The 12,733-nt window shown below is 48.0% G+C and overlaps 1 long non-coding RNA gene across 2 annotated transcripts; it reads left to right on the top strand.

Annotated features, from left to right (window-relative positions):
- Positions 1 to 237: 237 nt before the first annotated feature.
- On the top strand, positions 238 to 12,205 carry LOC140847947 (uncharacterized). 2 transcript variants are annotated; one of them, XR_012128292.1, is made up of 3 exons: positions 238 to 2,570; positions 11,003 to 11,230; positions 11,731 to 12,205. It is a non-coding gene; the product is annotated as an uncharacterized lncRNA (long non-coding RNA). The 2 variants fall into 2 exon arrangements; XR_012128294.1 differs by having other exon boundaries at positions 238 to 2,131; positions 11,731 to 12,204.
- Positions 12,206 to 12,733: the final 528 nt, after the last annotated feature.

Genomic DNA, 12,733 nt, shown 5'->3' with positions numbered 1-12,733 from the left:
CCCTTCAGAGTCATGTAGTTTTTCTCTTATGTTTTCTTCCTTAAGTTTTACAGTTTTAGCTTTTTATTTTTAGGCCTTGGGTCCACTTTTGACTCAATTTTTTTTTGGTACGGGGTGAGATAAGGATCTAAATGAATGTTTTTACTGTCAATATCCAATTGTCCTGGCACCATTTGTTGAAAAGACTATCTTTTCCCCATTGAATTGTTTTGGTATGTTTGTTGCTAATCAATTGGCCATAAATGTAGAGATTTATTTATTGACTTTCGATTCTCCCGCATTCATTTACTTGTCTGTCTTCACACCAGTACCATACTGCTTGCCCTAGTTTTACACTTGGCTTGTAGTAAGTACTGAAATCAGGAGATAAAAGTCTTCAGTTTTGTTCTTTTTCAAAGACATTTCAGCTGCTCTAGGTCCTTTGCATTTTCATATAAATTTAGGAATCAACTTGTTGATTTCTGCAACAACACCTGCTGGGAGTTTTGCATTGAGTAGGGTTTGCATTGAATCTAAGGTGAATTTGGTTAAGTGTTGCCATCTTAATAATACTAAGTGTTGCAGTCTACGAGCATGTAATGTCTTCCCATTTAGCTAGATCTTCTTTAATTTCTCTCAGCAATATTTCATAGATTTCAGTTTATGGGTCTTGAACTTTTTTTAAGTTTATTCCTAAATATTTTATTCTTTTTTATCCTCGTGTGAATGTAACAATTTTTTTTTATTTTCACATTTTTTTTGCTGCTGGTATATAAAAATGCAGGAGATTTTTGTGTGTTGATCTTGGATCCTGTGACTTCGCTGAACTTGCTATTAGATCTTGTAGGTCGTATCCGTGTGTGTCTGTTCCTTAGGATTTTATGTTTATAGGTTTATGGCTGTGGGGAAGAAAGGAGACAGTTTTGCTTTTTCCTTTCCAATCTGCAGGCCTTCAGGGTCTTTCTCCTGCCTCCTCTCGCCCTGACCTCTGTCCTCTCTCCATCTCCCCTTTGCCTTCTTGTACACGTGAGAACTACTGCAGAGTTGAGTGTATGTGGCAAGAGTAGACATTCTTCTCTGAGGACGGAAGCCCTGGCTTCCAACACAGCAGAGTGTCAGCTGCCAGGTGCTTTTTGTTACTGGAGATGGAAGTTCTCCTAGTCTGCTGAGAGATTTTCATTTTTTCAACATGAATGCATGTTCTCAAATGGTTTTTCTGCAACTGTGGAGATTTTCTTGTGGTTTTTGCCCTTTATTCTATTAATACGATGCATCGCATCGATTGTGCTCCTAAATTAATTAATGTACTCCTAAAATAAAGCCCACGGGTTAATGGTATATGGTCCTTTTTATATGTTCTTAGATTTTGGTTGCTAATATTTTGTCAGGATTCTATTTTTAAATGTCCACAATGTTCTTTTCTCTTGATGTCTTTGTCTGGTCTTTGGTGTCAGGATTAAACTGGCCTCATAGAATAAGTTGGAAATGGTCCCTCCACTACTTTCAGGAAGAGTTTGTGAAGGATCAGTATTATTTTTTTCTTTAAGTGTTTCATAGAAATCTCCAGTGAAGCCATCTGGGATTTTTACTGTGCTGAGGTTATAGAGTTTATTTTTAAGAACAGTTTTAGATTTACAGAAAAATTGCAAAGCTAGTACAGAGCATTCCCATGTACTAGTTTTCCTTAATACTAATAACTTACATTATTGGTGCATCTGTTACAATTAATGAACTAATATTCATACATTCTCATTAACTAACGCCTGGCATTCTATCCCTTAATTAGGCCCAGACTTCTCCCTGGGAAGATTAGAATCTACCCATTGCTCTTGAGGTCACACCCGGTTAATTTCCCAGCTGACAACCGCCACTTGCTCTGCTCCCCTCCCCGTGGGAATTTCCCAAGGGGAACCTGGCCAGCGGTGACTCAGCCATCCTACACCTCGCCCAGCCTCCCAACGGCCACCACTTCACCCACCTTGATTATACTTGAAGGAAATCAAAAGTAACACCTCACTGGGAAGGGCCCAGCCTCCCACTCAGCAGCTGGTGTCTCGTTCACTTGGACTCACAGATCTGGTTGGGTTTCAAGAGCTTGCTGTGTGGGCCAGACCTGGGGCAGGAAGCTCATTTCCTGGTGGCCGGTGGGACGGTAGGCTCTGAGCTTCTGAATCGCCTTCTTTCCGGGGGCACAGGAAGAGCAGAGCGCCAGGTCCCCTTCCACGGAGCCCACTTCCTCCATTCGTTTCTGAGGTCGAGGGTCTCAGAAGGCAGCCTTTGGTTGGCCAGCAATGCTTCTGCGTTCTTATCAGTTTGGGCTGGGTGTTGATAAGCGCTGATGTTTACGGAGCCTGAGCCATGCTCCAGGCATGGTGCTGAGCAAAGCAGGCATTCTGCCCACAGCCGCAGAGCCCCTGGGAGTGAGGCGGGACCAAGGCCCTCCATGAGCGTGTGCCCCACTGGGGGTGACAGGCGCGGAAGGGCTGCTTGTCCGAACGATCACAAGGGAGCCCTGTGGGGGGCGTCCGGGGCGCTTGGGGAGACTAGAGCGGACGTCATAGGACTCGTTCTCTTCTCACCATGGCCTGGAGGTAGGTGCCGCTCCCCGTCCTTTTCCAGGCAAGACAACTGATGCCGAGAGAGGTGAGTCGGTTCCGTAGGTTTGGATGCGGCCACATCGCTGTTGCATCAGATCGGAGGTTCTTGCCACTTGGAGAGGTGTCGGCAGAGCCGAGAAACTTCTGAAACTCTGTGTGTGCAGATTTTAGGGGATACAGGCGTATGTTTCTTGGGAGAGGGCCCTGGATCACACCACATTCTCAAAGGGATCAATGACACCAAATTTCAGCAGCCACTGCGTCAGTTCATGTGTTCATGTGTTCACTGCCCTGCTCCTGACTGGCTTCAGCCCACCCAGCCGGCAGCTGCGTGGACCCAGTGCAAGGAGGGGCGGGTGTCCGTCGGTCCCACATTTTTGTGAGGTGTCAGTAGTGATAAGCAGGAGTTCTGCCACATCCCAGTCTTGCTCCTTCCCCTTAGCTGCCGAGCCCCGTGGTTGGAGCAGGTAGAACTGGTGGTGTGGGTGTCTCCTCGGATACTAGAATCTTCTCCCAGTGTACCTCGCCCATGGGGTCAGAGGTGCCTGACAATCCAGTATCTACGATATGGATCAGTTTCCTGGGCTGCGCTAACCAAGTGCTGCACAGCCTAGTGGCCCGAAGCAGCAGAAATGTGTTCTCCTGGCCCCCGAGGCCAGAGGCCCGCAGCCCCTCCCAAGGCCCTCAGAAGGAAAGCTTGCCGGCGGGTGGGGTCTCCTGCGGTCCTTGCCTGGAGTGGCGTCACTCCGACTTCGGCTTCTTCACGTGGCTGCTTCCCCATCTCTGTCCCTCATGGGCATCTAATAAGGACACCTGTGTGGGACTTAGGGCCCACTGTATGCAGCATACCTCATCGTAAGTTCAGTTGAGTTTGCAAAGACCCTTTTCTAATAAGGTCACAGTGTGAGGTTCCAGGGGACATGAATTTTGGGGGGACAGTATTCACCCCAGTATGATACAGTCCTTGACTTTGTCTTCTGCTAACAAAATCAGTACTTCTCAGTCACAGAGCATTATGTCAGGAGCCTTCTCAGAAGTTTATACAGTAGTGTGGGTGCATTTAGCAAGTCTTTTTCCAAAAGCAGGTTCTGTTTGGACAAGAAGATCTGACGTTACTGGATGGCCGGCTGGGAGGGTGTGCGCTCCTAGCAGGGCCGGGTGGCCGACTGGGTAGGCGGGAGACACCAAAGGCAAGTGTAAGGAATCGTGAGGACAAAAAAACAGACCAAATGCCGTGGTGGGAGATCTGAGGCCTGAGTGGGAAGTGACGCCATTCGGCTGGAGCCCGTGAGCATGAAGCCGCTGGACTGTAGGGCCATGAGTGCCGGGCTGAGAAAGTCATTAGTTAACAACAGTAACTAATAATAAAGTAGAACAGAGTTAACAATCTACTGTGATACAAGTCTTGTGACAGTGGTCTCTCTCCAGAATGTCCTGTTGTTTTGGGCTCACCCTTCTCCTTGTGACGACACGAGGTGACAACACGCCCCCGTGACAAGAGGCGCGGGGGCCGATGTAGGTGTTGCGACGGGGTGTCGGGCCCCCGCTGAGCTGCCGGTGTGGAGGAGGACCGCCTCACAGTGACTGACTGGAGGCGACTGAACCTGGGTAAGGGGGGCTACTGCACTTCAGTATTTTTTATGGCGCAGAAAAAATGTGAAGCTGAAGAAATTGCAGAGAAATGTTTTGATGGCTTTTGGATGGTCATGGCTCATGGTGGCTATGCTGGGCTGTGCCTGTTACAGTCATTATCTCATTTAATCCTCACCAACACTCCATCAGGTAGATTATGATTATTTCCATTTCATAGATGAAGACGTTGAGGCCTGGAGAGGGTAAGAATCTTCCCCAAAGGGTCTTTGCTAATCACCAGTAGTGATGGGCTTTGAACCCAGGCCCATCTGCCCCCAGCCCGGTGGTGAGCGATTTTGGCTCATGCTGGAAATGAGGATGGCAGCTAAGTACGTGCCAGCCGCTATTCTAAGCACACCGCTAACTCGTTTTATTCCTACAGTCACTGTAAGGGGGGTCGTGTTATTCTTATCTCCGCATATGGGTGGATTAAACTCATGCAGAGAGTTTAAGTAACAGCCCAAACAGTAAATGCTAGAGCCAGAGTTTGAAGCCGGAGTTTTTTGCCTTTCAACTACTTTATGACATTCTTCCGAGCTGTGTTGTTGCAGTTTTTAATTTTCAGCGGCAGCTTCTTGTTTTGGATAGTTTTATAACCTATTCATTTGTGATTTTCACAAACAAGTTGCTTTAATGTTGCCGGGGCCCCTTGACCCCAGGTTGCTCATTGTAATAGTCCTGAAGAAACTTCCAGGGCGTCCTTTGGGCTTCGTGAGACCAGCCAGTCCCATAATGTTGGGTGTCCTTAGGAAGTCAACCAGAGCCCACTGTGGACCTAAGGGAAGGTGGGATGGGTGACGGTCATGCTTTAGATCTGTGCATCTTTGTTCACGGCCCCAGTGAGTATAACAGATGCTGTGGTTCAAAAAGGCGACTGGAAAGATCCTCTGCATTTGTCCTCTTTATTTTGAAATGCACCAGTTCCACTTGCTCTTTTTTGCAGGTGAAAAAAAACTGAGTCCCCCCCAAATTGTGAGACTTACCTAGGACTTCCGATGTTGGCCCAGTGCATTTCCTGGTCCCCAGGTGCCTGTTGGTGATGTCGGCGTGTTTGTTTGTGTTTTCTGGGGAAGCCCCATCCCAAGGTGTCTACGGCTAACGTCTCAGCTTGAGATGCAAAATGATGAAATGCTTTTTAGCCAGTTCACTGGAAATTCACTATTTTAATGAGAGCAGTATTTCCTAGGTCGCATGGTGGTGGAGTTTCAGCTGTACTGTGAGCCCTGTGAAATAGAAAGGGCTCTACTTTCGCTTCCAGATGAACTTCTCTTTCCCTCTCACTGTTTCGAGATTTATATTCCCTTTGTGTCGAGGTCAAAGAAACAAACAGGCATAAAGAAACGAAGTGGAAAAAGCTAATGTAAGAGGAAATGAGCCTCCTTCTTCCTGGTTCCTGTCCATGAATAAACACGTAGTGTGGACAGTTGTGTGTGGCCCTGTGCTAGGCAGGAAAGTCGGCGTTCAGAGAGTTACATCAAAACTCAGCATGGCCCTGGCCAACCGGGGAAGGAAACACAGTTAATCAAGATTAAATTAAAAGGTTACAGCCACAGGGTAGCTCGCTGAAGTAAAATAGGCACCCATCTAAGGAAGAGCTCTTGTGACCTTTGGTGCAGAAGCGCCGGGGAAGGTCAGGTGCGAGTAGACGGCAGATTCAAAGTGGAGTGGGTGAGGCGGGACTCCACCCCCTGCCGTTCAGCATGGTTCTAAGTCACTCAACGGTTTTGTTGGGTTTAGGAGGCCTCAGTGGGCACGAGAGGACAGCAGTCTTGGAAACCCCCAAGGAAAACAAATGGGTTATTTGCAATTAGAGGAAAGATGGAAGAAAATGGTGTGTGTTAATCACCCTGGCTGAGCCGGAGCGCGTCTTGTCACATGGGTGCCTCCCCAGTGTGCCAGTCCCCCTGCTGCCGTCTGTAGGTGCTCTGCGGAGCTTTCTCCCCGGCCTCCTGCCCCGCGATCTCCACTTCCCCTTCTGGGACCTGAAGAGGTCACTCCTTTTCATTCACTGATGGGTGCGGTGGCCCGTGGGGCCAGGATCGTCCTTGGAGGGCCCTGAGGCTCCTATGAAAGGACCCAGGACGCCACGCCTCACGAACCCATCAAGTCACCAGCTCTGTGGAGGCCCTTGGTCACCCTCCCTTTGCCCCCACCTCTCCCTGCCTCCTGCACCCACCCTTCACAGCTGCGCCTCCCCGCCTCCGCACTCCCTGCGTCCTGCAGCGGGCACCCACAGGGAGCTTCCTTAGTGCACAGCGCTCCCCCGGGATCCCTCTGATGTGACTTCTGCTGCTCACCTTTGCCAGAAGCGCCCTTGCCAAGGTTTCCAGTGGCTTCTAACCACCACCATAAAAAGGAGCATTGTCCATGTGTGAGCGCTCAGCCGAGGTTACTGTGCTTATACCAGCTGGACACGAGGTGGAGGGTGCCGGCCCTGCTCTCCACACACTCGTTCCAGGAGGAGGGAAGCCAGTGCACAGACACTTATGTCCGGTTCCTGACCCATCGGTGGTTGGGGGTGGGGATCAGTAAATGCTTCCTAGGGCTCCTTGATCAGCTGGCCACCAACTTACTGCTTTATATCCTCCTTTGCCTGGGCTACATTCAGTCCAAGCTACTCTTACGTCTTCCTTTGGAGACGTGTTGCTCTGTCATTCTGCTTTTATAAAGCCCTTTAATACAACACATATTGTAGAGTATCTGCTGTTCTCAGATCAAGCTGCAATATCATAAAATATGAGAGTGATTAAGAATACAGAAAATGAGAGCTTAAAGGAAAGCAGGAACAAACTGTTGAATAGAAGAAAAGGACGGCAAAATAGAACTTTGGACAAATAAGGAGAATCTGGTCTTTCTGGGCACTTACCGTGTCTGGATATTTACGACCATCGGCGGTCAGCATTCGGAGCTGCTCCTTCAGCCAGCAGGTGCCCGACGACGCGGCTGGCTGCTCACGGCCACATGTCTTCTCACTGGGTGGGGTCTCAGCTCCGGAGTCTTTGGCTTTCACAGCTGCGTGGTGGGGGCCCTAGGAAAGTGTTCATTCCCATGGTCACATGACTCTGTCCAATCTGTACACCTGAGATAAATTAGCTGTAGTTTAAGACCACGGCGTTGCTGTAGTATGATTTCTTCTCCTTGGATTTTGGTGGCTCCAGACACCTCGGGGACCAGGCTAAGGGAAGTGGAGTTAGGCAATCATTTGCTTCGGGTGAGAAGGATATGTGTATGAGGTTTCCAATCACTTCTGTGCACAGTTTAATATTTCTAGTCACTCACATTCAAGAGTGGCTTCCAGAAATACTGCTCAAGAATGCCATACCTGAGCTGATATTTGATGGGAACAGGCTCTTAGGCACCTGGCACTGGAAATATGTGGGTAACAGAAGATAATCAAGTTTGAAATGGAAGGAGCCCAGAGCTATTCTGTGTAAATTATTCCAATGATCAGGTGTGTAAAAGTTTAAGGCCTCATCAACATAGAAGTTCTTTCCTATACAACATATACTCGAGAATGCAGTGTATAAAATTATAAATGCACCATATAAAATTGTTTTTCATACATCTCCATAGGAAATCCAGAGGTATTCTGACATTAACGAGTAAATTGTAACAAAAACTTTAAAATCATAACAAAAGCAGTAATTCATTAAGTAGATAAAATCGGTGGGAAAAAGTAATGGATGCCCTCTTGCACCCTTGACAATCTAATTAACCAAGAGGAAGGATCGGCCGCCACCCCCTCCCCAGCAAGATGGGCCTCTGCCCTGGGCTCCTGCTCCCAGGGACCCAGCCCCAGCTTCCCTCCCATGTTGCCCACTCCAGGGGTGAGGGGTCCGTGGGGATGAGGGAACGTTTGCCTTTCAGGGGTGTCCAACAGTGGACTGTTCTAGACAAAAAATATCCACCTGCTGCCCCAACCTGGAGGCCAGTATTTGGAAAGCACATTTGGGGAAGAAATTCTTGAAGCAGCCTGGGAAGCAAGCAGCCACGTTGCCAGCGCGTCAGAGATGCCAGACTATGGACAATGAAGCACAATCTTGTGACATGCAGAAAATGGCCACCCACTTCGTCTGCCCCGCAGGAACAAGGGACAGCCAAGTGCCTCCGAATAATAGAGTTAGGAGAAAGCTGGCTGGTGAGCGAGGCCTGGAGGGAGGTGCCCGTTGGGGTGGGCGGCTGTCGGCTGGCAGGACCCTGGCCGTGACAGGCCTGAGCTTTGCCTCCCAGCGCCAGGAGGGACGTGTGGTGACACTGCATCCTGCCTGCCTGCTGGCTGAGGCTGCAGCCAGACTATGAGCTGAAATGAAAATATCCTTCTAAGGGTATTTCAGGTTCCAAAGCCAGTTGGCTAGTGGGAGGAAAAGGATATTATCTGATGACAGATAGTAGTGGCCACCGTCTGACCATTACTCACAGGATCAGCATGCGCTGGGAATTCCAGGGAGTGCGTTCCGGACAACCTGCATCCTCGTACCCGACGTTTGGTTCAGGGAAACAGTGGTGTGTGTGTGTGTGTGTGTGTGTGTAGCTGAATATCCATCTCCGGTCATGGTGGGGCGAGCCATAGGTCACTCCTCCATCCCTCAAAGGCTCGGGGCTCCTCAGAAAATGAAACCCTGGAGTGAGGTGCTTGCCTTTATTCGGCTCACTCCACAACTATCTAGCGTGAGCTCTCTCTGTGCCAGCTGTTTGTACTAAGAACCGGAATGTAAAGACACAGAGGGTTGGGTCTCTCCCCTGAGGGTTTTGCTGACTTAATAGGGGACTTACAGAGTTATGTTCTGACAAAGAATGACCTGGCAGCGACTGGCAGCGACTGGTTAATTCCCTGGGAGCTGGTGTTGGCTGAATTGTGTGAATGAACTTTGGACTGGGAACAAAGATGGATGTTTGGAGTAAGTCAGGGAGTTCCAAGACCTTCCGTCTCTTAGCAAATCTATTTAGCCTTCACAGCTTTGCGGCACGTCCAGGTCTTCTGCCTCATGGTCTCTGGATGAGTGGAGGTGCTCTGAGCGTTCGGTAAGGGTCACGACTCGCTATCACTCGTACAAAGCCCTCCGATGTCTCCTTCCAAATCGGTCCGTTGCCGCGTGGATGGTGAGGTTGGCTCAGAGTGACCTCCCTTAATCGTGGGACCACCGCACCAGCTGTTGGGAATTTTGCCCAAACCAGAGTATACTTCAGTTAACTCTGAGGGTTTACACAGTGGTTCTGCTGTAAAAGTATATACTTCTCCCTCAAGAAGGCCAGCTGGGCCAAAACGGGGGAATGTTTCCAGGGCTGTAACGTGAATAAATTCTGAAACAAATGGCCATGAAGTCAGCGCTTTATCTTCTTCCAAAGCTGGAAAAATGAATGGTATTCTGTGCTTCAAAGTTTAATGGCTTTTAGCAATAGGGCAGAACATTCTTGCATCATGAGGTGCAGGCTGTTCTGTTTGGTGGCCAACAAGACGAGCTGACGCGACTCCATGTTCGGGGAGAAAGGGAGAATGCTCTCAAACCAGGACCAGAGGAGTGAACCAAAGCCCCGTGGGAAGTTGGAGCTGATGCCGAGAAGGGACCGGCGATTCCCAAAGGGGAGGGGGGGGGAGGGGGGGGGAGGGAGGGAGGAGGGGACCGAGGGGTAGTGTGTTTAGGACACATGGTGTGGGGGTCACGGGGAGAGCAGTGTAGCACAGAGAAGGCACAGAGTGGATCTGTGGCATCCTGCTGCACTGATGGACAGTGACTGCACTGGGGTCTGGGGGGGACTTGATAATATGGGTGATTGTAGTGACCACATTGTTTTTTCATTTGAAACCTTCATAAGAGTGTATATCAATCATACCTTAATAAAAAATTAAAAAAAAAGAAAGTTGCAGCTGATGGTGATAAGGACTTCCATTTAGCTGAGGTTATTGCCCCTGTGAACTTTGAGATTAAAGTAGCAGGAATAAGTAGTTCTAAGCCTCTCGTTCAGTGGGATTGTGGGCCAGCTGGTAAGAAACGACGACCCGGAGCACAAGAGAACGCTGCTGACAATTATCCAGGCAAATGGACTCTCTTGCCAGTTTTTTAAACTAGTTAGTTTGGGTTATTTATAGGGCTAAAAGTTAATGCTTACATGGCACAATTTCTTTGTAAAAAGTGACAATAGTTGTTTCTGGAACATGTTTAGATTTGTTGCTGTGTTTGACAGATTACCTCTCAAGTCTCTTGGACGCACTTCCTAAAGAGAGCCTTGAGACATCTCAGGGCCTCGGCTGGGCTCTGAAGGGGGCAGGTGATCGGGAGTTTGGGGTCGCTGATGGCGACGGTAATGCTGGTGAGTAGCCAGTGTTCTGGCCGCTCTGCGCTGCCCTCTCTCCGCGTTCTCTCATCACCACCACGCTGTGAATCAGGTGTCTTCAGCAAGCTTCGTAGACAAGGAGGCTGGGACAGTGAGAGGATGGGTCAGAGTCTGTTCACACGGTGCCCGAGTGGCCACCCTTGGTGGCCAGGTGTGCCGGACTCTAAAACCTGGGCTCTCGGTCACCCTCCCCCACTGATTTCATGACACTGATGACCTTGACTGCCCTCTACCCCTATTCTCACCACATATATATCAAATCATTTAAGTAAACCAGGTTTTTTCCCCAAAGATACTATTGTTGCTTTAAGGGCTGTGTCTGAGGTTAAAAAACAAAAAAGCGATATTGGAAATCCAGTTTTAATGGGATGCTTGATGCCAGGTCCTAGGGAATATCTCAAAGGTGGCATTCACTTCGTCTTGAACAGACCCTTTTTATTCCTTTTTCTCTTTGTTTTCAGCTACTGAAAAAAAAGGGAGAGCGCGCCCCATCCCCTGGGCCACGCGGTCCCAGGGTGGTCCAGCTCCGGCCCCAGCGCCCTCTCCCACAGTCTGTGTCTTTAAGTCCAAGACGCTTGCCCGTCCGTCATGCAGAAAACTCATGCAGATAGACAGGTGTGCCTCCCGCCAGGAGGATGCAGTGCGTGTGTCGCAGGGCCTAGAACTGATGCTGGTCTCTCCTGGACCATGTAAGTCAGTGCGTTGCATGGCTGTTTCTGCCCTAAACTTAAGAAACTTAGGAAAATGATTATCCAGCCTGGGTCACCAAGGGCTTCATTCAGTTAATTTTTGAGACATTCCTCCCTGAAAAAAGAAAATGAAAAAGGACGAAGCACGTGTGTCTGTTTAGGGAAGATTATGCGGGTTCTGGGCCCTTTCAGTTGATAATAATTGCCTGTCAGGGTAAATGCTCTGGCCGCCCCAGGGGTGGGTGTCTGGGGGGCTGGTGCAAAAAGCTCACGACTGGGAGTCTGTTCTGGGTGACGTTAGAGAGCGGTGCTTAGAGGGAAGCCTGGAAGGGAGACAGGGACCGTCGCAGAGATGGCTGGGACCCAAGAGACGGGGGATGGCTGCTCCTGGAATATTATTATTAATCATAAGCCTTCCACCTCTCATTATCATGGTGTCTTCAGTCTTTTACTTTCTAAGGCAAGTGTAGGTATATTGTCTCATTTATTCTTTCTGCCAGAAACCTGTGAAGTGGATGGCGCAGCGGTCACCCCATCTTGTACTGGAAGCACTGGAGACCCAGCTTGATTGACTTGTCAACGTCCGCTTCCTATGTATGGGTTGGGGTCTGAGGCTCCTTGGCTGTGAACTTGCTCCGTGGTACATGGTCTGCGTCTGTTATGTCACAGTGGTGCCCTGATAGCAAACACCGGCTCCTGGAAATCACAGAAAAGAAACTGTGTTCAAAAGGAATGATTTAAAATGCATTTGGGGATGAAGTCCTACAGATGTGCAATTTATTCTTGCTAGTGAGCCTAGGGGTTAAAGGACTTGGGGTGTTTTTTTTTTCCATCACTCTACTTAAAAAAATAATTCAAAGAAGAAAAAAATTGTCCAGACGCCTATTTTTCCTTGTTTCCCCTACAATGAACACTTGTGTTTTCTTTTTTATTCCTAAGTAATAAGGCACGATCACCATACAAAATTCAAATAATATATAAAAATATAAAGAAGAAAGTGAAAGAATATAAAATTCATATATAATTGAAATAATATATAAAATTCAAATAATATATAAAAATATAAAGAAAGTGGAAGAATATATAATTCATATGTAATTCAAATAATATATAAAATATATATAAAATTCAAATAATATATATAAAAATATAAAGAAGAAAGTGGTCATCAGCATTCACAGTTTGAAAATGAGCATTCTTTCATGGATATACTTTTTGTGCAGATACTTGGAGATTCCTAGTTAAAAAAACCTAGGCTAGCAGCCTTTTTATTTATTTATTTTTATTGGAATATCATTGATACACAATCTTACATTGGTTTCAAATGTACAACACGGTGCTTCAACAGTTACCTACATTAAATCCTCACCCCCTCTAGTGTGGTTACTATCTGTCAATGTAGAAAGATGTTGCAGAATCATTAACTGTATTCTCCGTGCTGCACTACCATCGGTGTGACCAACTGATACTGTGATTGTGAATTATTGGGCCGCTTTATCCCCC

Source organism: Manis javanica, chromosome 1, assembly GCF_040802235.1.
Source record: "Manis javanica isolate MJ-LG chromosome 1, MJ_LKY, whole genome shotgun sequence".
In the NCBI taxonomy this organism is placed as follows: Eukaryota; Metazoa; Chordata; class Mammalia; order Pholidota; family Manidae; genus Manis; species Manis javanica.
The sequence above is the reverse complement of the archived record's forward strand: the minus strand, read 5'-3'. Positions and strand labels throughout refer to the sequence as shown.